This window comes from Stegostoma tigrinum, chromosome 17 (assembly GCF_030684315.1).
Source record: "Stegostoma tigrinum isolate sSteTig4 chromosome 17, sSteTig4.hap1, whole genome shotgun sequence".
Classification (NCBI taxonomy): domain Eukaryota; kingdom Metazoa; phylum Chordata; class Chondrichthyes; order Orectolobiformes; family Stegostomatidae; genus Stegostoma; species Stegostoma tigrinum.
In genome coordinates this window covers 4763584-4788583 of record NC_081370.1, presented here as the reverse complement: position 1 = coordinate 4788583, position 25000 = coordinate 4763584, and the positions used below count along the sequence as shown (strand labels likewise).

General features: G+C 41.9%; 1 protein-coding gene across 11 annotated transcripts in view; it reads right to left on the bottom strand.

The window, feature by feature from the left end:
• Window positions 1–23987, bottom strand: part of syt12 (synaptotagmin XII) — a 218333-nt gene extending 194346 nt beyond the window's left edge. For 5 of the 11 annotated variants that reach the window (XM_059651898.1, XM_048545951.2, XM_048545959.2 and 2 more), the window contains exon 1: window positions 23222–23987. The gene's annotated coding sequence lies outside the window, so the exon portion shown is untranslated. The other 6 variants (XM_059651897.1, XM_059651899.1, XM_048545954.2 and 3 more) reach the window with 4 other exon arrangements.
• Between the last annotated feature and the right edge of the window lie 1013 nt (window positions 23988–25000).

The window sequence follows — 25000 nt, the reverse complement described above, 5'->3', positions numbered from 1 at the left end:
AGAATCCCCACTGATTTCAGTCAGGGTAGAAAGGAAAGATTGAGCTGTTTTGTTGGGCTGTTGCTGTGCTTCTGCTTCTTCCCTCAAAGTAGCTTAGAGTTACAGCGCACCTCCAGATATGTGTCAGTTCACAGTATGATGTATTCTTGTGAAAATTGCCTGCTTAGTTAATAGTTATCAGTCATATTAGAGATGATTTTCTCACATTTCTACTGACAGAGTGGGGCACAAATGTTTTTGACCCAAGTACCCAAGTATGTGGCTAATGATTAGAGAGGGATGAATGATGCATGGCAATATTTAAAAAAAAACACACAAAAAGATAACAAGGTGTGGAGCTGGTTTTTGAAGCCCTTCATTTTACTGCTGTGGAATTACTCATCAGTTACATAGAAAGTAATAAGAATATAAAGAGATTGTTAATTTAAAACATGGAAGATTAAAGAGAGAATTGTATGAACAACCATCACAGTTATAATGCTGCGATTAAATAAATATAAATAAGAATGTGATGAAGAGTACTTGGAAAGATGACTGTTTCCTACAGTTATACCGATGTATCAGTAACCTCCTCATTGGCTAAATAGGCACTAAAATTGAGCTGATTTCAAAAAGTAGGATACAATATATCAAAAAGACATTTTTGTGTGAGAACTAAATGCACAAACTAAATTAGTTTTTGCAAAACCTAAATTAGCAAAAATTGTTACAGAGATGGTAGGAACTGCCGATGCTGGAGAATCTGAGATAACACAGTGTGAAGCTGGATGAACACGGCAGGCCAAGCAGCATCAGAAGAGCAGGAAAGCTTAACGTTTCAGGTCGGGACCCTTCTTCAGAAAATTTTCTGAAGAAGGGTCCCCACCCGAAACGTCAAGCTTTCCTGCTCCTCTGACGCTGCTTGGCCTGCTGAGTTCATCCAGCTTCACACCATGTTATCTTAGCAAAAACTGTGACTGATGCAAACTCTATCTCCCAATGCTGTTTTCTCAAACCTTCAGTTTAAACTTTCAGTAGAATGTGCTTCCTGTCAGATTTATCACAGCCACAGCTCATCATGCGGGAGATTGTCACACTTGAAAGTGTTGCATATGCAAAGTGTATGTCACAGATGAGCGCAACAAATATTTCTGAAAACGGAGGAACTGAGTATCAATAACATGAGCCGGTGGGTACGGGGGCATTCCGATTTGGAAATATATCGTTGTACTTTTATCATTGTGAAGCTCAAAGCCTGGGAACTCCTTACTGAACTGTAGGAGTACCTGCACCATTCTGCTTGCAGTGGTGCAAAGAAGTGGCTCAACAGCACCATCTTTTCAAGGATAATTACGGATGAGCACTAAGAGACAGACTTGCTAGTAACACCTATATCCCATGCACAAGTGCAAAAAAGACATTTCTCTTCTCCCATTGGCCTGCAATTATTTTTCATTTCTGCAGAGAGATTTTATTCATAATTGAGCTTTGTTCAGCGTAGATTGAGTGTTCTGGAAAACAGACAACATACTTTCTGTCTTGCACTCATGAGGATAGACATATTAATACCATAATTCAAAGTTTGTATGAAAAAAGTTGTGCTGACATGTGGCAAGTAGACTTGATTGATTGAAGCGTAGCTACGAAAAATGTAGCCAGACAGACTTGTCTCCCAACATCTTAATTGTATTAAGCTAAGGCAAGAATAGACAGAATGTCTTGGAGGATGCATCAGGGATCATAGGAACATGGGAATAGCACTATGCTAATCAGTCCTTTGAGCCTGTTTTGCAGTTTAATGAGATCATGGGTGTTGCAACTCCACATTCCTACATTTGTCCCACATCACTTACAACCTTTGCTTAACAAAAGATTACCGAAACAAAACAAATAAAAACAAAGAAATGCTGATGCTTGGAATCAGAGACAAGATGAGAAATTGCAGGAAAACTCTGGAGGAACTCTGTTCTAGAATCTTCGACAAGAGAAATGATTTATCTTTAGCTGTCTTTTCCTTTTAAAATCATTCAGACTTCAATTAGATCACCCTTAACCTTCCAAATACTAGAGAAAACAATATAATCTCTCCTCATGTCTTAACTCCTGAAGTCCAGGTATCCTATGTTACTGTATAAGTTAGAAAAGGTGCAACACCTGGATTTTTTTTTTCCTCCTCCAGAAACCAGAACCCTGCGTATGACTATATGTGGCTTCTGGTTTAAGTGAACAATATCACAAGCCTGACTGATATTCTTAAATTGATTATCGGCGTTATTCTTAGCATACTCAGGATCATTTCGCAAGTGCTCCTCAATGTTGGGCTCTACATTGAGTTTTGGAAACATGGGCTGATTGAATATGGTCTGTCAACAGAATGTGCGGCCTTATATGCCTGGCATCACATTGACACTGAAATTCATGTACCACATTAATCGATTTTAAGGTAAACATAATATCTTTTTGGATTGGTAAGCAACATTGTATCATTGGAAAATACCATCCACATTGTTACTGCATAGCAGCAATGTTAAACTATTGCTGAAATTTTTCAGATATATGAAAATATACTGAAAGTGGCAATCTTGGATGTATTCATGAGTTTATCTGAAGTGCAGTGACAAATGTTCTCATCAAGGCAGCCACTATCTCACAAGACAACTCTATTTTGACATTAAGCTTGTGTGGTCAGTAAACACTGAGGACCTACTTACAAATGTTGCTGATAAGACCAACTTATAAGTGCGTAGAACAATAAGAATTCCAATATATTTGTTGACCAGTGAAGGTACATATGCAATAGTTAATAATAGAATATAGGGAGCTTGTTTGACTGCTCCATTTCAAAAGGTAATTTTGAGCATGGGATGGATCCCATTAATGTGAGTAGGGCAAATTCGTATATAGTCCGGTCAAGATGGTGGTGGAGTAAGACGCTTCAACCAGAGCTCCTCCACTCCTTCTGTTTATTTCCGGTTATTTTTTACTTTTTTTCCCCTGTTTCCCCTTCATGGTGTCTGCTCTGATGTTGAGTGGACTGGAGGCTCAGAGCGGAGCAGTGGGGACGGTCAGTGGGCTGGAGGCTGGCAGCAGAGCGGGGACGGTCAGTGGGCTGTAGGCTGGGAGCAGAGTGGGGACGGTCAGTGGATTGTAGGCTCAGAGCAGAACTACTGCCCTCTTGATATTACCATCACTGAATCTTTCACTAACAACATCCTGGGACTACAAATGGCCAGAAATTGAACTAGACTGGTCCATAAATAGTGTTTTTGTTGCCATGGTCCCAGAGGGATGACTGATGGTAATTTTAACCTGACACCACACATCCAGGTGAAATTGAGTAGGCAAGGCCTTCACAGTAACCTCAGCCTTCATTGGACGTGAACCCATGCTGTTGGCATAACACTGCATCATAGACCAGCCATCCAGCCAAGTGAGTTAACCACCCTCCTAGAGGCTAGGAATACTGCAGCAAGTATCTCACCTCCTGACTCCCCAAAGCCTGTCAAACATCTACAAAGAGCAAGTCAGGAGTGTGTTGGGATACTCCCCACTTGCCTGGATGAATGCAGCTCCAACAAACACTCAAGAATCTTGACTCAATCCTGGACAAAGCAGCCTGCCTGATCGGCACTGCATTCACAAGCATCTGCTCCTTTGGCTACTGATCCACTAAAGCAGCAGTGAGTAATATCTACAAGATGCACTGTAACATGTCACCAAAGATCCTCAGACAGCACCTTCCATTGCAGTGATCCCTAACAGCTGGAATGACATGGGTAGCAGATACAATGGAAACATCAGCACCTGCAAGTTCTCCTCTGATCCACTCACAATTCTGACTTGGAAATATATGACCATTCCTTTACTGCTGTTGGGGCAAAATCTAGACATTCCCTCCCTAAGGTTATTATGGATGAGGACATGTGAGGGATGGAGGGCAGATAACAGAATGGTTAAAGCTTTGTTTGCAGCTGAAAATGAAATTGGTTAAAACAAGCAATAGAATGCCTTTCACATACTTCCACTTATATGAGAGTCCAATTAATTCTGAATTATTTATCTGATCCTTTCTTGACAATGTTAAAATAAACTGGCAAAGAACTGCAAAGCATTTGCAGTCAGATTAGAATCTCTGTGAAATATTATTATTTTTCTGCTGAAGTATTTAACACAGCTTGTTCAGTAAGTAGCCTAGTGACCAGAATGTGGTCTGTCAAGGCTATGAATGGGTGCTTTAAGAATTTGTCCAAAATGCTGTCATAGTTTATAGGCTATAGTTTAAAAATAAGGTGTCCCCCATTTAAAACAAAGACAAGGATACATTATTTTCTCTCAGAGAATTGTGAGTCCTTGAAATTTCCTTCCCAAAAAGGCAACGGATGCAGAATCTTCAAATATGTTTAAAGCAGAGATAGATAGGTTGTTGATTACCAAGGGGCTGAATGATTATTGAGAACATGCAAGAATGGAGTTTTGAATTTAAAATCAAATCAACCATGATCTGATTGAATGGCAGAGAAGGCTTGAAGGCCCAAGAAGCTTGCTCTTCTTCCTCACTCATATGTTTAAGAGAGAATTTGAGAGGGAAGGAGAGGGAGAATGTGTGGAGGGAAGAAAGGGAATGAGAGCGTGTGAGGGAGGAGGGAAGGTGGGTGGGAGTATCTAAGGGAGGGAAGGAAAGTATGCGTGTGAACCTGGGGTGGGGCACAGGAACAGGGTGAGGAGAACCTGAGTCTTGGGGTGGGCCTGAGAGTGTTGGGGGAGGGGTGTGTTGAGAGGGTGACCAAAGAGTGTGTGTGTATGGTAGGGAAGGGAAGTAGAGGTTGGGTGGGTGGGAAGGAGCGAGAGAGTCCGATTGTTATACATAGAGACAATGAGTTTAAAGCATGGAAACTGATCTTTCGGGCTAACTCCTCCACGCTGATCAGATATCTTAAATTAATTAGCCCTTTTTGCCAGCATTTGGCCCATATCCCTCTAAACCCTTTCTATTCAAAAACCTATCCAGATTCCTTTTAAATGTTGTAATTGTACTCACCACCACCACTTCCTCTGTGTGAAAACGTCGTCCCTTAGGTCCCTTTTAAATCTTTCCCCTCTCACGTTAAACCTACATTCTTTGGTTTTGGACTCCCCTACCCCTACCCAATCCAAGTTGCTCATGATTTTGTATACCTCTGTAAGGTCACCCCTCAGCCTCCGACACTCCAGGGAAAATACCTCTGGCCTATTCGGCTTCTCCCCATAGCTCTAACTCTCCCACCCTGGAAAAGTCCATGTAACATTCTTCTGCAGCTTTTCAAGTTTAACAACACTTTTCCTATAGTAGAAATGCCAGAACCGGACACAGTATTCCAAACATGGCCTAACCAATGTCAAGATGACCTCCAAACTCCTATACTCAATGCACTGACCAATAATGGCAAGTTGGGAACTAAGGAGAAAAAAGTTCGAGTGTAGCCAAAAATATGAATTATTGCTAACTGGCTTTTTATTTTCCTGGGCTTTTTTATGAGCTACTCATTTAAGTTTTCAATTTACTGTTTTGGAATTGTTTTGCTGGTTGCAAGTCGCTGTTTCAATGCTTCAGTTTCACTGTTTGTGTCAGAGCTGATTTTTCTGAAATTTGCTCTCATCAACCCACCATGTGAGAACAGAATTGAGATTCTGCCCCTTGCTGTGTGAAGAGATTGGCCAATCCTTATTTAATAGACTCAAAATGTCTCATTCTGTGCGATATTTACAGGCAGAGATCCATACATAAAGTCAAGCCTTGAATTATAAATATGAATTTTGTTGAGTTTTGTTTGGTGTCTTCTTTATATTTACAGTTTAGTCTGAAGGTATTTAATCCTGAGGTGAAAAGTAGGGTTGCCTAAATTGGGTTCAGTTTGTTTCAAGGAATAAACTATTACCTTTATATCTGCCTGTTATAATTCAGCATTTTATCGTAAGAAGGTAAGAAATAGGAACAAGAGTAGGCCATTTGGCCCCTCCTAGATTTAAAATGATCATGGCTGATCTGACACTCCCAAATCCACTTTCCTGCCCTTTCCCCTTAATTCCTCTCCAACTCAAGTATCTATCAGTTTTTGTCAGCCACGAAAATGCCTACCTATTCCCCTTACAATTGAATCCCCTACAGTTATAAATTGCTATCTATCTATCCTTTAAATATACCCAAGTAAAGAAAGCAGCTTTTTAAATAGATACGTTGCCTCATGATAAAGTCCTTATTTAAGATTCACGTTTCATAGGAACATTATAATAGCTCTCTCCCTTATTCTTTTTTGTCGAGACCGGCCCTCAGGAGCTAGACAGTACAGAAACTCTGGAAGGATAGATGAAGACTGTAATCAATTTACTCCTCTATAGATTCAATGTTGATATATTCCTTAACTTCACCTGTATAGTTTTTTCATCAATATCGAATGAATCCTCATTTTTACGATGCCAGTGGTTTCTGATAATGTCATATCAAATAACTGTCCCCACCATTTTATCAGACTTAAACAGACCCTCTCATTAGATTTCAGAGGTCAAGGTTTTTGAGGGTCATGAGTTCAAATATCACCAAGGCAGACGGTGAGGTTTGAATTTAATAAAGATCTGGAATTATAAGTCCACATAATGGTGGCTATGCAACCACTGTTAATTCTTGTAAAAACCCATCTGGCTCACTACTGCCCTTTAGGGAAGGAAATCTACCATCCTTACCTGGTCTGGCTGACTAGTGACTTCAGACTCAGACTCACAGCAACGTGATTCATTGCTAACTGCCTTCTTCGCAGTTAGGGTTGGACAATGAATGCTGGCCTCGCTAGTGACACCCACATATTCTGAAGAAATAAAAGCAAGTCAAGCTGAGTGTCTGGTAATTTATCAAATAGGATAACTGCATTTATATAATTAATCTAACATAGTAAAATGTCCAAATGATTTTCACATGACTATTTTTGAACAACTTCTGTCATCAAGCCATGGTCATCAAGCCATGGAGTTAAGGTAGATGACCAAGTGTTTGGTCAAAAAGGTAGCTTTTAAGTCATGTCTTAAAAGAGAAAGGAGACATAGAGAAATGGAAAGGTAAGGGTAGGATCTCCAGAAATTAGAGCCAAAGCAGCTGAAGACATGGCTGTCAATGTTGAGAAAGAGAACATTTTACTGATTACATTGCTTAAATGAGGAGAGTCCTGGAGCTAAAACATTTTGTAGAAGCTTTTACAAGGTCAGGAAGTACCAAAGCTCTTTGCAGTTTGTTGAGTATTTTAGAAATAATCGAATGTAACCAATATATGCACAGAAGGTACCCACAAGCAGCAACACAGTCGTGATTCAATAATGGATATTGGATAATAGATAGTAGTGATTGGGTTCTTGCAATGTTGATTAATGATGAATATTGACCAAGACACTGGAAGAATTCCTTAATCTTCTTGAAACAGTGTGAAGGGTTATTTTATTTGTATCTACCATTCATTTCTCAACAGTAAAAACTGATGTGAAATATTCATTTAATGTCTCACCCTTCTTCTGACGTTCAATACAAACGCAGCCTCATTGATCTTTAAGGGTTGCTACTCTCTCCCTCGTTGCTCTATTGCTCTTAATGTATTTGTACAAACCCTTTGGTTATCTTTCGAGTCTTTTTTCTCTTTATCTTTTATATTTCTAAATATATACATTTAAAAATAAAATAAAACCAAAACAAAATTGCAAAGGAGAGATATTTTTAAGATCGCGAAGTACATTTGTCAACTAAATTTTGTTCCCAACGGAGTTTGAAACTTGATTAACACAATCTGCAGAACAATTTTTCAATATAATTTATGTAAAAAATACACAAAGGAGAGATTGTTTGTTTATATATGGAGCTTGTGGAGAGGCCTTATGTTTATGGCTCTGGAGAGAGTTTTTTATATCCAGAGATTGAAAGCTGAATGTTGGATTATTTGAGGAGGAGTCACTTCTTTATTTGTTTAGGTAAGCGTTTGATTTTTTTTGATAATAAGAGTTTAGAAGCATTTTGTTCCTGTGAGAGTGAAAAGCAAGGTTGGAAAGATTAGGAACAATGGATGAATAAAAATATTGAAGTTCCAGTCAAGAATAGATTAGATATAGACAACTGAGAGAAATTGAATCTCTTAAAGAGTATAAACAGTGTAGGGGCATTCATTAGAAAAAAACTGATGTGAACTATTTATTTAATATCTCTCTCATCTCCTGAGATTCAACTTGAAGACAACTTCATTGATCTTTAAGGGGTTCTACTGTCTCTCTAGTTGCTCTCTTGTCTTAATATATTTGTATGTCTAGATGAAGGGGGTAAACCCAAAATGTTGTCTTTCCTGCTCCTCTGATGCTGCCTGACCTACCCTGTTCCTCCAGCTCCACACTGTATAACTTTTCTTATGGAAGGAGACACAAAATAGCACAAAATACTCCAGGTGTTATCTGACCAGGGTTGTCTCATACAAGTGCAGCAAGGCTCCTGTACTCCAGCCTTCATGCTATGAAGGCCAACATACCATTTGCCTTCATGATTGTTTGCCGCAAATACATCCTTGTTTTTAGCGACCAGTAGAAAAGTACTGAAAACAGCAAATACTGGAGATCACAGAGGGTCAGGCAGCATCCTTGGAGAGAAAGCAGATGAATGCTTCAAGTCTGGATGACTCTTCATCAGAGCTTAAGTGAAGTGAAGAGGGGACAGCATTTATGCTATAGTTGGGAAGGGTGTCAGAGTGTAGACTGCTGATGGAGAAAAGATGTTGATAGGACAGATTAAGTGATTAGAATGTGAGAATGGCAGAACATTGGTGTGTCTAACTGCCAGACTGGAAAGGACAGACCGTCCCATTGGAGTGGGGGGAGGGGAGAGATGGCATAATAACAGAATGTAACAAGGTAAAAGAAAGGGAAGAAATGGGAGGTGGTTCACAATTTGAAGATGCTGAACTCAATATTAAGTCCAGAAGGTTGTAGAGTGCCTAGTCTGAAGATGAGATGTTGTTCCTCCAGTTTTCACTGTGATTCACTGGAGCACTGTAGCATGCATGGATAGACACAGGAGCATGTGAGCAGGATGGTGTGTTAAAATGACAGGCTACGGGAAGGTCAGGGTCATGCCTGTGCATGGGCCTGAGGTGTTCCGCAGAACGGTCACCCAGTTTGTGTTTGGTTTCTCCAGTGCAGAGTTGGCCAGATTAGTTGCAGCAAATACAATACACCAGATTGGAAGGGGTACAGGTTAAATGCTGCTTCACCTGGAATGACTGTTTAGGCCCTTGATTGGTGAGCAAGGAGGAGGTGAAGGGGCAGGTATTGCACCTTCTGTGGTTACATGGGAAGGTGTTGTGGGGAAGGTGGGGTGATGTTGGTGGTCAAGGAATGGGCTAGGATGTCCCAGAGGGAACAATCCCTGCAAAATGCAGGCGGGGGAGTGAGGGGAAGATGTGCTTGGTAGTGGTATTCTGCTGGAGTTGTCTGAAATGGAGGAGTAGGATCCTTTGAATGCAGAGGCTAGTGGATGAAAAGTGAGGACAATGGGAACCCAATCACGCTGTTGTAAGTGACGGGAAGGGACAAGGGCAGAAGCACGGGTGATAGGTCGGATGTGGGTGAGGGCCTTACCAAACACAGAGGGCGGGAAACCAGTCATGGAAGAAGCAAGCCATGTCAGCCTCACTGGTTTGGAAGGTGGCGTCATCCAGACAGATACAATGTAGGAATTGGGAGAATGGGATGGAGTCCTTGCAGGACGTGGGGTGTGATGAGCTTTAGTGAAGGGAATCTGTGGCTTTCAAGTTTATAAGTACACCCAGTCTCCTTTGTACATCAACATTTCCTGATCCATAACTATTTCAATAATACTCTTAACATTGTCCTTTTCCTATCAATCACTTCACAATAAGTGACACTGTACTGCATCTGCCATTCATTAACCCAGTCACTCAACTTGTGTAAATTACCTTGGAGCATTTTTAAATCCTTCTCACTACTCACAATCCCATCTAGTTCTTGTGCAGTCAGCAAACTTGGAAATTTTATATTTGAATCACTTATTTGTTGATGTAAATTGTGGATAACTTGAGCCTATGTACTGATCCCTGAACTACTCCATACGGCCTTGCCTTTCGCTCAGAGTAAGACCCATTTATTCCGACCTGCTAACCAATTCCTAATCCAATTACGAAGAAACAGAAAAGTAGATGTGAGATCATCAACCTGAAATGTTAACTCTGATTCTGTCTCCACAAACGCTACCTGAATTTGCTGATTACATCCAGCATTTTCTGCTGTTAATACCGTTCCCTTTGCTTGTTTTAATATTCAACAACTTCGCTGAGTTTAAATGGAAGAAAAGTCGCTGATTTGTTGATGACAAGAACACATGTAGTATTCTAGCTGAAGCCAAATGCAGGCGTAAAGAGCTCTCTACGTAATGACCTGCTGCAGTTTCTGACACGGGCAAAGGCATAGTTCAGTTTAAAGGAAACGTGACTTCTAGTTACACAGAACCCAATTAATATTTAAAGCGTAGTACACAACACATGATGGTAAAGTTACATGCTAAAACTGTGACTTTTGATTGCGGGGCTCTCCTCACATGATACCTGAATGGGCGAATCATTGTTCAGTGATTTGTTGGCCCTTCAACTCCATTTTGCAGAGGGCCATCTCAATTCTTCAAACTCAATGTCATTGAATTGAGTGGTTCATTGTCACTTGCATCTCATAGTGAATAATGCAGTGAAAACCTTCAACTGTCACCACAATCTGCCGCCATTTTGAGTAGGTATTTTGAAAAGATGTAACTGAGAAAGTGTCCACCTCGGTTCGACCGCCTTTGCCATGAGCCTTGAACCAACTCAATAACGATGCCAGCACCTCCACCCCTCCTCCATCGCCCTGCTGCTGCCTTTGCTGGACCCACCAACGCGGTTCTTCAGGCATCGCCTCTTCACCGCTGGGATCATCTCGCCGATGCCACAGTTGACCACCCCCGCCCAGGACTCCCAAGCTCCCCTGCCATTGCCATGCCAATAACCAGGCCTCCCCACTCCAGGCCTACCATGACTGCAGCCAAGGGTGACGCTAGGAGACCCGGCTCTGCATGAACCGCCACTTCAGCTTCCACCTCGCCAACGCCAGATTCCCCGCTCGGGGCCTACTACGACCAGGAGTCCCTTGCTCTGTTCCAGGCCAGGCTGTTGCTGCCTTGCCAAAAGCCCTGCTCCTCCGAGGTGCCACCTTCTCCAACTGGAAGAAGATGAGGAAAGGAAGAAAAAGGTAAGGATAGAAGATCCAAAGGGTAATGAAGAAAGAAGGAAGAGGCTGGTCTGGAGCAAGTGGGCTCAGTAGCCCAAACATTGCTTATTTTCACAGCACTTACATCTTGGAACCTTGTCTTCAGTAACTGGTCGTGTGAAACACTATGGAACAACCCAAATCTAACTATGATAAATGAAACCAGAGGATGAGGTTCCTGTATTTTCTAATTTTAGCAAAATAAAATTTCACAATGGTTTACTCAGAGTTAATTTATACTATAATCACGACTTTACATCTGTACAAGCTTCTTGTCTTCCATACCTATTCCTGAATATTACAATAGGTTTTCAGGATGCAAGTTACTCGTAGCAGGATTCTTAAGCTCTGACCTGTTTTTGTGGCCACAGCATTTATGAGGCCAATGGTAACACCCCCAGGATGTTGACAGTTGATGATTCATTGATGATCACTGACTGTCAGGGTGGGATAATGGTTAGCTTCTCTTAGGTGGAGATGGTCATTGGCTGGCACTTGTGCAGTGTGAACATCTTGTAGTGACTAACTCACTTCCGGATTCCCAAAAGTCTGCCTATAATCTGCCAGACCTGAGTCAGGAGTGTGATGGAATACTTGCGTGGATGGATGCAGCCCCAGCAACACTGAAGAGGCTTGACACCATCCAGGACAAAGCAACCCACTTGGCTTTCACCAAAGCTACAATCACCTGTATTGAAGGTCAGCATCAACAATGTGTACCATCCATAAGATATATTAAAGAAATTCCTTCAAGCTCCTTAGACAGCAGCTTCCACCTGCTCAACCACCTCCATCTAGAAAGACAGGGGCAGAAGATTCATGGGAACACCACAATTTGCAATTCCCCTCTAAGGCTTTCACTATCCTGTCTTGGAAATATATTGGCGTTCCTTCAGTGGAATTGGATCAAATTCCTGGAACTCTCTCCCTAATGGCATTGTGTGGTTCAAATGGTTCAAATAATGGGAAACAAAGTAGTTGGTAAGAATGTAGAACTTAATTAATATTGGTCGGAAGAAAAGTATTCAGAAACTAATGGGACTAACAAATCTCCTGAACCTGATGGAGTACATCCTGGGATTCTAAGAGAAATGATCACAGAGACAGTAAATTTAATGACTTAGATGATGGGAATGAGAGTAAGGTGTCTTAAATTGCTGACAACACAAGTCTCGGTTGACTCCTGAGATGGAACAGTTAGCCTGTGATTAAAAGTTGAAGACAATAAGCTAATACACTCTGGAGTTTAGGAGACCAGAAGTTGTTTTCATTGAAATATACAAGATTTCAAGAGGGTTAATGCATTAGACACTGGTTTCAATGTGAGAGGCATGGCTTATTGTAAAGGGGAGTGACTTAAAGAGTGACAAGGCCTGGGGACAGTTAACAAGTAACAAGGAGTCAGGTACTTCTCATGACCAAATGTTTCACAACCATAAGGACCGTACTGTTGAAATGAAGAGATTTTGTTTGATGAAGGACAGATCAGTTCTAATAATTTAAATTAGACCATTGGTCCAAAAGAAACTGCCAAAAGTGCAGACTAAAGTCAAATCAGAAAGGGTTCGTCAAGGAGCAAAGTGAACATTAAAAATCCAGCAGGAACTGATTTAATGTGCTGAATGAGTGCAAGAGCTTTAGGCCAATGAATTGGGAAGTAGAAATATGGAAAGCAAGGAAATAAAGTGTAAGTTTCAACAGTAGGTTCAGATGCAAACATGTCCCTAGGAAAAAATCACAACAAGTTGAATGGAAGTAGGCACGATTATTTACAATAAGTCACAGAACAATAGGACTACCTTGTATAGAGAGACTAGGTGAGTTGTTGCGGTACGGGGAGGAGATGCACAATGACTGCCTCATAGTGCTAGGGGACCTACGTTCAATTCCAGCCTTGGATGACTATCTGTGTGGAATTTGCATGTTCTCTGTGTCTGCGTGGGTTTCCTTTGGGTGCTACGGTTTCCTCCTGCAGTCCAAAGATGTGCAGGTTAATTGGATTCACTATGTTAAATTCCTCTGTGATGTGCTAGATTAGCCATGGTAAATGTGGGGATAGGGTAGGGGGCTAGGTCTTGGTGGGATGCCCTTCAGACAGTCAGTGCAGATGTGATGGGCTGAAGGGCTTTGTTGTGCACTGTAGGGATTCTATGATTGTAATATTGTTACAAGAAGGGGAAGACAAACTGTAAAAATGCAGAATAGAAGGCAAGATAGACACTGTGGCTTTTCAAGTGCAAGAAATGTCGTACAGACAGGATACGCCACCAAAAGCAGAAGTCCATTCAACTGGGACTTTGCAATTGCTACAAACTAATTAGAGAAAAAACAGCAAGAACTGAATTCAATTATGAAAAGTCCAAAGGTGAAGATATTATGCAGGCAAACAAAACTTTTAAATGTTTAAAATGGAGCATTGTGGTTTGAAATTTCCATCATTAGGAAGCGCCAGGGATATGAAATTTTTTTTTACAGGATGCTTCTTAATTGCAGGACTTTTTTGCAGCAAAGGAAAGGAAATGCGTTCTCACTGCAGGAAGCTAAAAAGATCAGAGAGTAGCTAAAATGTACATTCAGGTCAGAATCCGTTTTGATTGAGTTAGTGGAGTTTGGTATTTTCTTTTCGTGAAAAGTTGAAGAAATTCAAAGAAGAAATTCTAAGAAGGGATTCTGTAGCAATATGCATTTTGAGTACGGGGGGTACCCGATTCAGAAATGTTTGAAGTATAAATGCTCATACTTATGAATTCAATGTCATATAGGGGTATAATTTAAAAGATGCAATATATGAGTGTTTCCTGTCCTTATGACTGGCCCCTTTATATTTATAGTCTTGCATTGTTTTCTGACTTGAGCACAAATCAACTTGCAAACAGACTGCAGAACAGAACCGATTGGCAACCAAGAACTGCCTGTATTATTTTGATAACAAATCACAGTGGGATAAAATTTATTCAACTAAATGTGTGAATGAGAAACGTCTGAGGATCAATTTTACAGTTTAAAATAGATGCTGGAAATGGAGAAATCTTCAAATTGATTTGGGTAGATAGCAGCAGTTGGTCATTTAATTTCTTTCCAGTAAAGGGATACATTTTAAGAAACTATGAATACTGAAAATAGATGTTTGAAACACCAAGGGGCACTAAAAGAAGCTGGAATATAATATGTGGAATTTTCTATTTTTAGTTTGTACCTTTTGAATAGTTGTATATATTAATTTATTTGAGAAAAAGAAAAATATTTTTATCACTGGCAGGGTTGCCTAAGAACAAATGGAGTGAGGGAATAGAGGATGATTATAGATTGATGCCAGGATAACTGGGTGAGAACTGGATGTGTCTATATATTTAGAATATGTGTGCGCGGTGAATAAATAATCAATATGGGGAGGTTAGTGATGAGTAAGTTGAAATAAAACTCAGACTAGAAATGCATGTGCCTGGACTCTGTAAAGCCTCCCATTTAATCTCTTGTATTGCTGAAAGATACACATTTCATCGAAGCTTGTTGACTTGCCCTCATTAAGACAATTTGCAAGGATATCAATTCAATGGCAAAACCAATAATTTGTACTGTATGGGAAGAGAATATTGAATGACTGGCAAGTGAACTCTGACCGATAAAGGATCGTTAATGGAGAATGCACAAACTAACAATGATTGTCAGTTAACCGCTGGCTTTGTTTAAATTTTAAACTGAGCTGGTTCACTTATATTGGTCATGGCATTACCCTGTGAAAAGAACAAGCAAAAAATATTCATCACCTATTTTATAGAGTTGAAACAGGCGTTATGTAGTGTCCAATGTGTGTAAATGTGCCACATTGCAAATTGAAGTAATTACCAATAGCTTTTTTGACCTCTACAAAAGAACCTGTATACTCCTTGAAGTATTGACTGTTAATAACTTCATCTGCAATCAGGCCTGCTACAAATCAATGGATTAATTTACTCGACTACATTGTTAGTATTTAATTTTGAAGCAATGCTCTATCCTGAGAACTGTCACCACCATGAAATCCAATCTCGCATTCTGCGCAGACCTTCACTGCCCTTGAAGTTGCTAGAAAATATCACATCCTTTAATTTTTCTTCTTACTGTGCTGCTTAATCTTATTACTGTAAAGGCATTTTAAATATGTGCTATCATAACATTGTTAATAATCTGCTATTCCTTAAGCTTGCAATGCTATATTCATGAAATGGCTGAAGAGATAGTTGATGCACTGGTTTTAATTTTACAAAATTTCCAAGACTTGGAAAAGCTTCCATCAGAATAGAAAATTATGAACATAAGTCCTTCAATCAAAAAACAAAGGAGCCAGAAAGCATGACATTTCTGGTCAATTGGTCAAACATCTGTCATCAGAAAGATGTTAAAACTGTTATTAAGGTTGCTATCGCAGGCCATGCAGTAATCAGGAATAGTCAACACCGTTTTTCAGAAGATAAATAATGTTTATAGAATTTGTTGGAGTCCTTTGAGGAAGAACTTGGGTTGTTGAATTTATTGTAATTGGATTTCAAGAAAGCATTTGAGAAGGTGCCACATCAAAGCTTTTTTTGCAGCAAATAAAAACTGATGTTGTTGGAAGTCGCTGCCTCAGAGGGCACTGTTTCCTATAGCATTGTTCTGTGTAATGCTCATTGTGGAAGGCAAGATCTCTCTTTCACAATCACTTGCCTTCGCTCTTGGTTGATGTACTTTTTTTTAAATAAAATTATTCTGTTTTCCTTTAGGAATCTCTAACTTTAACTCCAGAACTCCAGTTTCTCCTCACAAAGCTTCCTTTACTAAGCATTTTCTAAGTGTGGCTGTTTTTCCCTCCTTTTCCAAAGCCATACTCCATAAGATCTAGCAGCAGAAATTAGGCCATTCAGCCCATTGAGTCTGCTCCGCCATTCAAACATGGCTGATAAGTTCCTCAACCCCATTTCCCTGCTTTCTCCCTATACTGGGTGGCACGGTGGTTCAGTGGTTAGTGCTGCAGCCTCACAGCACCAGGAACCCAGGTTCGATTCCAGCCTCGGGCGACTGTGCGGAGTTTGCACATTCTCGCCGTGTCTGTGTGGGTTTCCTCCCACAGTCCAAAGATGTGCAGGCTAGGTGGATTGGCCATGCTAAATTGCCTGTAGTGTTCAGGGGTGTGGGTGTTATAGGGGGATGGGTCTGGGTGAGATGCTTCAAGGGACGGTGTGGGCTTTTTGGGTCAAAGGGCCTGTTTCCACACTGTAGGGAATCTAATCTAATAACCCTTGATCCCCATGATAATCAAGAACCTATCTACCTCAGTCTTAAATGTACTCAATGACCTGGCCTCCACAGCCTTCTGTGGCAGTGAATTCCATAGATTCACCACTCTGTGGCTGAAGTACTTTCTCCTTATCTCCATTCTAAAAGGTCTTCCCTTTACTGTAAGGCTGTGCCCTCAGGTCCTAGTCTCTCCTACCAAAGGAAACATCTTCCCAACATCCACCCTGTCCAGGCCATTCAGTATTCTGTAAGTTTCAATTAGATTCCCCCCGTCATCCTTCTATATTCCCATGAGTATAGTCCCAGAGTCTTCCAATGTTCCTCATATGTTAAGCTTCTTATTCCTGGGACCATTCTCTTAAACCTCTTTTGAACCTGCTCCAGGGCCAATACATCCATCCAGAGATATGGGGCCTGAAGCTGCACACAATACTCCAAATGTGGCCTTACCAAGTCTTAGTAGTATATCCCTGCTTTTATATTCAAGACCTCTCAAAATAAATGCCAATGTTACACTCCTGCCTGCACTTCTTACCAGCTCCTGCACATACTTTTGCCTGAAGGATTTGAGCTTGCCTTTTAGCTGCTTCCACAGTGGCTACAGCCTTACTTTGACAATAATTATATTTCTACTGTTGCTTGATTGTGTCTATTTTAAAATTTGTTGCTGGAGTTGTGAATCACTGGCTTGGCAAACATTTATGGCTCACCCCTAATGGCCTGGAGCGCAATTGAGAGTTAACTACATTGCTGTGGGTCTGGTGTCACATGTAGGCCTGACCAGAAAAAGAATGGAAGATTTCCTTCACTAAAGTGCAACAGTAAAATCAGTTTTTAAAATGTGATAGTCTACAGAGGTTGCATGGTTGCCTTGAGGCCAGCTCTTTTTATCCCCAATTTTTACAATCATTTCAAAATGTCATGGAGAGATTTGAATCCATGACCCCAAAGCATTGGTCTGGATTGCCAGCCCCCAGTGACATTACTCAAAGTAATATGCCATCTCTTAAAGTAATAATGCTCTTAAAGTGATAAACTCACCGGATTCCTCCTTCGCTTTCTGTATTTCCTCTCCCTTGGTATGGGTATCAGATTTGTAATGTTGGAACCTACCATTATTTGTGCAGATGTGTATTCCTGATATCTTGTGGATTTGTCATTTCTACCATACTGTTGTGCAGCAGAAGGATTGTTTCAGGTACTCTACTGCCACCAAGCCCCTTTTGTTTTTGCTCTGACCTGGGCCTATCTAGTCATTAGTTTTAGAGGATAAAACACCATGGAGTATCTACAGAAGCAGCACTGTTCTTGGTCAACAAACAGATTTTTGTATAATTGCTATACACACATAAATTTGGTCAAGCATAATTAATTGCACCTTGGGGAGCTGATACTGATACATCTGTTCTCTCCAGAAACTATTACTCCTTGTCTCTACCAACATTGTGGAAATCACAGTGCCAATGTAACATGAACAGTACCCTCTTCAGAACCATTAACTTATACAACACAAATGCTTCTCATTCTTTAAAGTTCTAAATGTTGTAGATTTTTCATGTTCTTAGCAATTGATCATTGCGTAGGCTTAGTCCAAAGAACATTTAAGGGGTGAAACGGCGCTCGACTGAACTGAATGTAATTAAATGAGTATTATCAATTGTAGAGTATTTTCTTTCCCCAACTCTGATTCATTGCAATTGATAATTAGCAAGTATCTGTCTGCTAACCTTTGGGGGAAGTGATGGCCTAGTGGTATTATTGCTGGACTGTTAATCCAGAGACAGATAATGTTCTGGGGACCTGAGTTTGAATCCCACCATGGCAGATGGTGGAATTAAGGATCTAATGATGACCATGAATCCATTGTCAGTTTTTGGGAAAACCCATCTGGTTCACCGATGTCCTTTCGGGAAGGAAATCTGCCATCCTTGCCTGGCCTACATGTGACTCCAGACCCACAGCAATGTGGTTGATGCTGAACTGCCCTCTGGGCAATTAGGGATGAGCAATAAATTCTGCCTAGCCAGCGACTCCCTCATCCTGTGAATGAATAATGGAGAAAAAAAACCCAGGAGACTGTAGGTCCACATCCTAATTATTATACAGATAGTTGATACTAGTTGCTATTACTTTGATGAGCAAAAAGAGCTTACCTGGAGAGGGTGTGTCTGGAACTCTGTTTTAACAATTCCAATAAGGTAAATGACCAAAGATAATGGGAACTGCAGATGCTGGAGAATCCAAGATAATAAAATGTGAGGCTGGATGAACACAGCAGGCCAAGCAGCATCTCAGGAGCACAAAAGCTGACGTTTCGGGCCTAGACCCTTCATCATCTGATGAAGGGTCTAGGCCCGAAATGTCAGCTTTCGTGCTCCTGAGATGCTGCTTGGCCTGCTGTGTTCATCCAGCCTCACATTTTATTAAGGTAAATGACCAGTTAACTTATCTTTAAGGTATTGCACAGGCAACCTGGAGAATGTCCTGCTCTGCATGGATCTGAACATGGGAACTTCTACATCCATTAAACATTTTAATACTTCATTTGAAAGGTCACATCTCTGACAGTAAAACACTTCCTCAGCACTATTCACAAGTACAAACGCATATCCCTGTAATGAGCAGGTGAAGAAGGATGAATCAGTTACCTTCCCTTTCGACCTCTTCAGTGCGCTATAACCAGAGGAGGTCTTGTGGTACTATCACTGGCCTCTTACTCCAGATACCCAGGGAATGTTCTGGGGACCCAGGTTCGAATCTGACCCTAATATATGGCTGAATTTGAATCTAATAAATATCTGGATTTAAGCGTCTAATGATGACCATGAATTGACTGTTGGGGAAACACCCAAATGGTTCTGTAATGCCCTTGATGGAAAGAAACTTGCCTGGTTTCTCTGATGAAGGGTCCAGGCCCGAAACGCCAGCTTTTGTGCTCCTGAGATGCTGCTTGGCCTGCTGTGTTCATCCAGCTTCACACTTTGTTATCTTTGTCTGGTCTTGCTGGAAAGCACCATCTCCTGCTGGTTCAGTCACAGTCCCTCCCCTCTGTTCAGTCAAGAACGTTTTCCTGAAATACGGGCTGATTTGTATATTTTGATGTCTGAGCTCATTGTTTGCATGCCTGGTAGCTGGAGGCAATGTTGTTCACTTCCAATATGTGAAACTTACCATTCAAATATAAAGCATAATAGGAGATGAGGTTTCTTCATGCCTGATTGGTTGGACTAGTTTCACTACCTTTCAATGAAAATGAATTTTAGTTTAGATGACATTGGTTATTTCTTGTTTGTTTAACAAAGGTTGGTTAATCTGTGGTGGTCAGATAAGGCTGTGGCAATTTTAAGTCAGTTTTTTCTCTATTATAAAACTATTTCAGTTCATGAAAGCTCAAGTATTAAAAGACAGATGATAGAATTTTAAAAATTGATATTCAATATTTTATCATTATCACAACAATCCACATTGCTTTCAATAAACACTTTGAATGAGAATGCTGATGTTTTTCACTTCAACCTTAGCATTTTTATAAACCTATACAACTATTGGTAGGACTTAATGCCAACATTAGTATATAGTAAACACGATGTAATTGGTGTGCGCATTTAAGCAGATTATATTTTCCTCACTCAGCATGTTAGTATAAAAGGGTAGAAGGTAAGCTTGTGTGAAATGCCAATATTATTCATTGGTTTTGTATAAATGGCCTTGTCTATGGTAATTTCATCCTTTACATAGTGTTGAAATGTAAATAACAAAAACAACAAAAAAAGAAAGGAATGACAAAAAGCAATACAGGACTTAGAAAATGTAAATAAAATTAAAAAGATTTAGTGTGCTCTTAAATTACTGTCCAGTTCTTAGCATATTGCTTCGATTCAGAAAAATGCGAGTTTCAGATCTCAACAGGTTGTACTACCTGGACTAATGTGGCTGTTTTTAGTGAGAATTGGGTCTTTATTCTGCTGCCATTTCCATTTCACACCTCTTCTTAAACATTAGCGTACTTTGTCACTGCTCTGACTGTGGCGTCCAAACCTTATTGCATACTTGGACCAATGCAGTTAAATTGCAACATGAAGCAAATGTGACATTGGGTCATTTCTTTCACATATTTCTAATGTGTTGAAAGCAAAAAAAGACTTGAGATAACATTGTACCTTTCATAACTCAGGACATCACAACTTGTTTTTTACCCAACAAAGAACTATTCAAGTTTTGTCCTGCAGTAGTATAGGAAACATGGCAGCCAATGTGTGGACAACAAGCTCCCACAAGCAGCATGAGAATGACCTATTTATAATGTTGAATGGGAGATTGGTATTGGCCAGAGCAGCAGCGATAATTTGAAATGATGGCATTGAATTGTTTACATCCACCTGAAAAAGTGGACAGAGTTTCTCTTTAACATTTTATCTGAAAGATGGTATCTCTGACACTACAACACTCACTCAGGATTGAACCATTTCAGTTCGGAGGGATGATCAAGGGGAAATTAGACATTTCTTTCCTCTGGAACTAAAAAGGTTATAAGGTGGATCTGATAGGAAGGCTCAAAATTATGACAGTCTTAATAAGCTTACTGTCTGAGTGTGCATCAGTAATTGTAATGCATCGGTTTAAGATCATGGTAAAAAGAACAAAGTCAGCAGTTAGATCTGAGAGGGTTAATAAGACTGGAATATCCAACCAGAGACAAAACTAGAACCATATAGCCTTTTGATGGAAGACATGATTGGTTAAATAGATTGATAACAACATTTCTATGATAGCTTTCCTTTTAAAAACAAAGGGCAGCTCCAGTATGGACCAATTTAGTACTTGTGGCCACAAAAAACTTCAGAGGCACATTCTGCTCTTGATATTTTGTGGCAAGGCTTCTGATCTGTAATGCATTTGAAATGGAGCGAAGCAAAGAGCACGCTGTACTCGATAAGGCTTTCGGGATTCAGAGTTATGCCCGAGCGAGGAGCCCCCGAAATAATTGGATTGAATGCTCGCACGCTTTAGTTCACTCCAATGGTATGAAGTCGTTTGACTCAACAGATCCATGTCTGTGTTCGTATCCCTTAAGTCACAACATATCCCATTCCCCTGTCCTTCTTACCGTGTACCTGCTTCCCCTCAAACACAGCTAATCAACCACTCTCTGCACTAATGCGTTCTGTGGATGAATAATTCGCTCCTTTCCTCTGTGCTTGAATAAATAACCTCAGCCTGTTCAATATGTCCTCATTGTCGTGATTCTTCCAATATCTTTTAGTTCATAAAAGAGAGTTACAATCGGTCACAGCAGACTACATATGCCCCCATACCCCCCCCCCCCCCATCCTTCTTAGCGATAATTAGCTTAGCAGACCTGGAAAATGAATATACAGCTCAAGCCTGCAGAGAAAATCACTGTTGGATAGAATTGATTTCCACCTTTGATCCTAAACTTAGTGACCACAATGAGCCATAAAAAAAACGCCAGGAACTAAATGCTTTCGAGTCCTGTTCTTTTGTTCCAATACTGTGTGGAGCGGTTAGACCGGGAGAACCCTGTTCATTCATCAAATCGACGCGTTATCCAGCGAATGAGGGTTAAAGTGTGTTATTTAACACGTTACGGTTTTGCTGAGCATCCCTGGGAAGCCAAGCGTTGCGACTTGGCGCTGCTGTGCCGGACTGCAGGGGATGTCTGCCAGCAAATGGTTTGTGCCCGTGAACACAAAACCTTCCCCTGACCCAAAACCAAAACTCAAATCCGGGACAGCCTTCCTAAACAGGGCGGGGGGAATCTCCAGAATACAGGCGACCCACAGGAGAAGCGTCACCCCGTTACAGAAAGGACAGCCACACCGCACGAACTCTTAACTACACAATCTCACCTGCAACACAGCCCCCACGAGAATGGAGACAGGTATTCTGCTCCTCAGTACGAGCCAGTACAGGAATCCTGTCCCAGCGACAGGGGCAGCCACATGGAACACGATAAAGATAAACTCCACGCCGCAAGCAACGCTACAGAAAACAGGAAATAGAAAGAATTGCCTGAAATCTGAAGCAAAAGAACTCAGCCGTGTCTGGCAGCATCTGTCGAAGGAGCCTCAGACACAATGCTTCGTTCCAGAGTGACCCTTTTGTCAGAATTCAACCCAGTATCGCTCAGTACCAAGCACGATTCCTGTACAGTTACATATTAGCAGAATCCTGCTTAATATAACGCACCAGGCACAATACACCAGGTCTGAAGCGGGCAATGGTGCCCCGTGAAACACCAGACCTTAACATCTCTCTCCCAGCACATTGTGGGGCGGGGGCGGCGTTTACTGAAATGTAGCAAGTGCAACAATCCCATGATGTGTGAAAGTACAGCTGCCTCAGCATCTCTTGCTAAGCACAGCGCAGCATTCTGAAATCAATATAGCCCAACAAATAATTATAACCGCACCGTGCCAAGCAAATGATGACCCACACACCCCTCCTCTTCACAACTCCATCACAGTCCAATACATTTGTTTTTCCACCAGCCCTCCGCCCCAAATTTCGGGAAGGCTAACTGAGTTCTGTAAGTAGCCCCCCTGTAGCTGGGCACTGGGATTATCTTCGTCTCCTGGACTGCTCTGGCAGACAATGGTAGAAAATTGCACATTTTATCATTTCTCCCGGCGCAACTCTGTTGAAGTGCACTTACTTGGGAAGTGTGCCGAGGACCTCCGGGGTGAAACAGAGAGCCACCCGCTGTCACACCTCTTCCCCCTTCTGTCTCTCTCTCTCCTCTGCGGTCCCTCTATCCCAGGATCCTGCCGCAGAGCTCAGCGGTCTCCCTGTTTAACCCTCCGGGCTCGGTGCCGCAAATCCCCAGCCTCTGTCGAGCTTGCAAGGCTCGGGAAGGTGCGTGCTGGAGATGCAGCACCCCCTCCTCAGCAGCTTCCCGGCCCCCGGGAAGTTTCAGAAGGCGCTGGATCAATGCAAGTTGTTGTTGGCGGCACTCCGCCAGCGAACCCTGCTCCTGCTCCAGATCAACAGAACTCAGGGCTTGCTCCCGGCGCCAGGAAACCTCGCAACTGAGTGCCGGCCTCACTGGGATACCGGAGCTTTCGCTAATATAATAAGTTATTCCAACACTTTCCAGAGGGAGCTGTCCTCTGGCCCGTTCCAATGCTCTAGAGCCGCCGAACTGAACGAAGAATTACCGCTTCCAGCGCAACCATTCGGGCTAATCCAACTGCGGAAGGACCGCCCTGCGTATCACTGATACGGACTTGGAGGAAGATAATAGGGGGAGGCTCAGAGAGAGAAAGAGATGCTAACAGACAGGTCAGCGACAGAGGAAGACCGACACTGACTGAGAAATCTCAGCCAGTGACTCACAGAGACACACCGGGGAACGCTGACTGCGAAAGCTCAGCCAGTGACTCATAAGGAGACACTGACTGAGAAATCTCAGCCAGTGACACACAGAGACACTGACTGAGAAATGACAGCCAGTGACTCACAGAGACACACTGCGGGACGCTGACTGAGAAATCTCAGCCAGTGACGCACAGAGACACTGACTGAGAAATGACAGCCAGTGACTCACAGAGACACACTGGGAGACACTGACTGAAAAATCAGCCAGTGACTCACAGAGACACACTGGGGGACGTGAACTAAGAAATCTCAGCCAGTCGCACACACAGACACTGACTGAGAAATCTCAGCCAGCGACTCACAGAGACACACCGGGGAACGCTGACTGCGAAAGCTCAGCCAGTGACACACAGAGACACTGACTGAGAAATGACAGCCAGTGACTCACAGAGACACACTGTGGAAGGCTGACTGAGAAATCTCAGCCAGTGACTCATAAGGAGACACTGGGAGACACTGACTGAGAAATCTCAGCCAGTGACACACAGAGACACTGACTGAGAAATGACAGCCAGTGACTCACAGAGACACACTGCGGGACGCTGACTAAGAAATCTCAGCCAGTGACTCATAAGGAGACACTGGGAGACACTGACTGAGAAATCTCAGCCAGTGACACACAGAGACACTGACTGAGAAATGACAGCCAGTGACTCACAGAGACACACTGGGAGACACTGACTGAAAAATCAGCCAGTGACTCACAGAGACACACTGGGGGACGTGGACTAAGAAATCTCAGCCAGTCACACACACAGACACTGACTGAGAAATCTCAGGCAGCGACTCACAGAGACACACCGGGGAACGCTGACTGCGAAAGCTCAGCCAGTGGCACACAGAGACACACCGGGGGACGCTGACTGAGAAAGCTCAGCCAGTGACACACAGAGACACTGACTGAGAAATGACAGCCAGTGACTCACAGAGACACACTGTGGGATGCTGACTGAGAAATCTCAGCCAGTGACTCATAAGGAGACACTGGGAGACACTGACTGAGAAATCTCAGCCAGTGACACACAGAGACACTGACTGAGAAATGACAGCCAGTGAC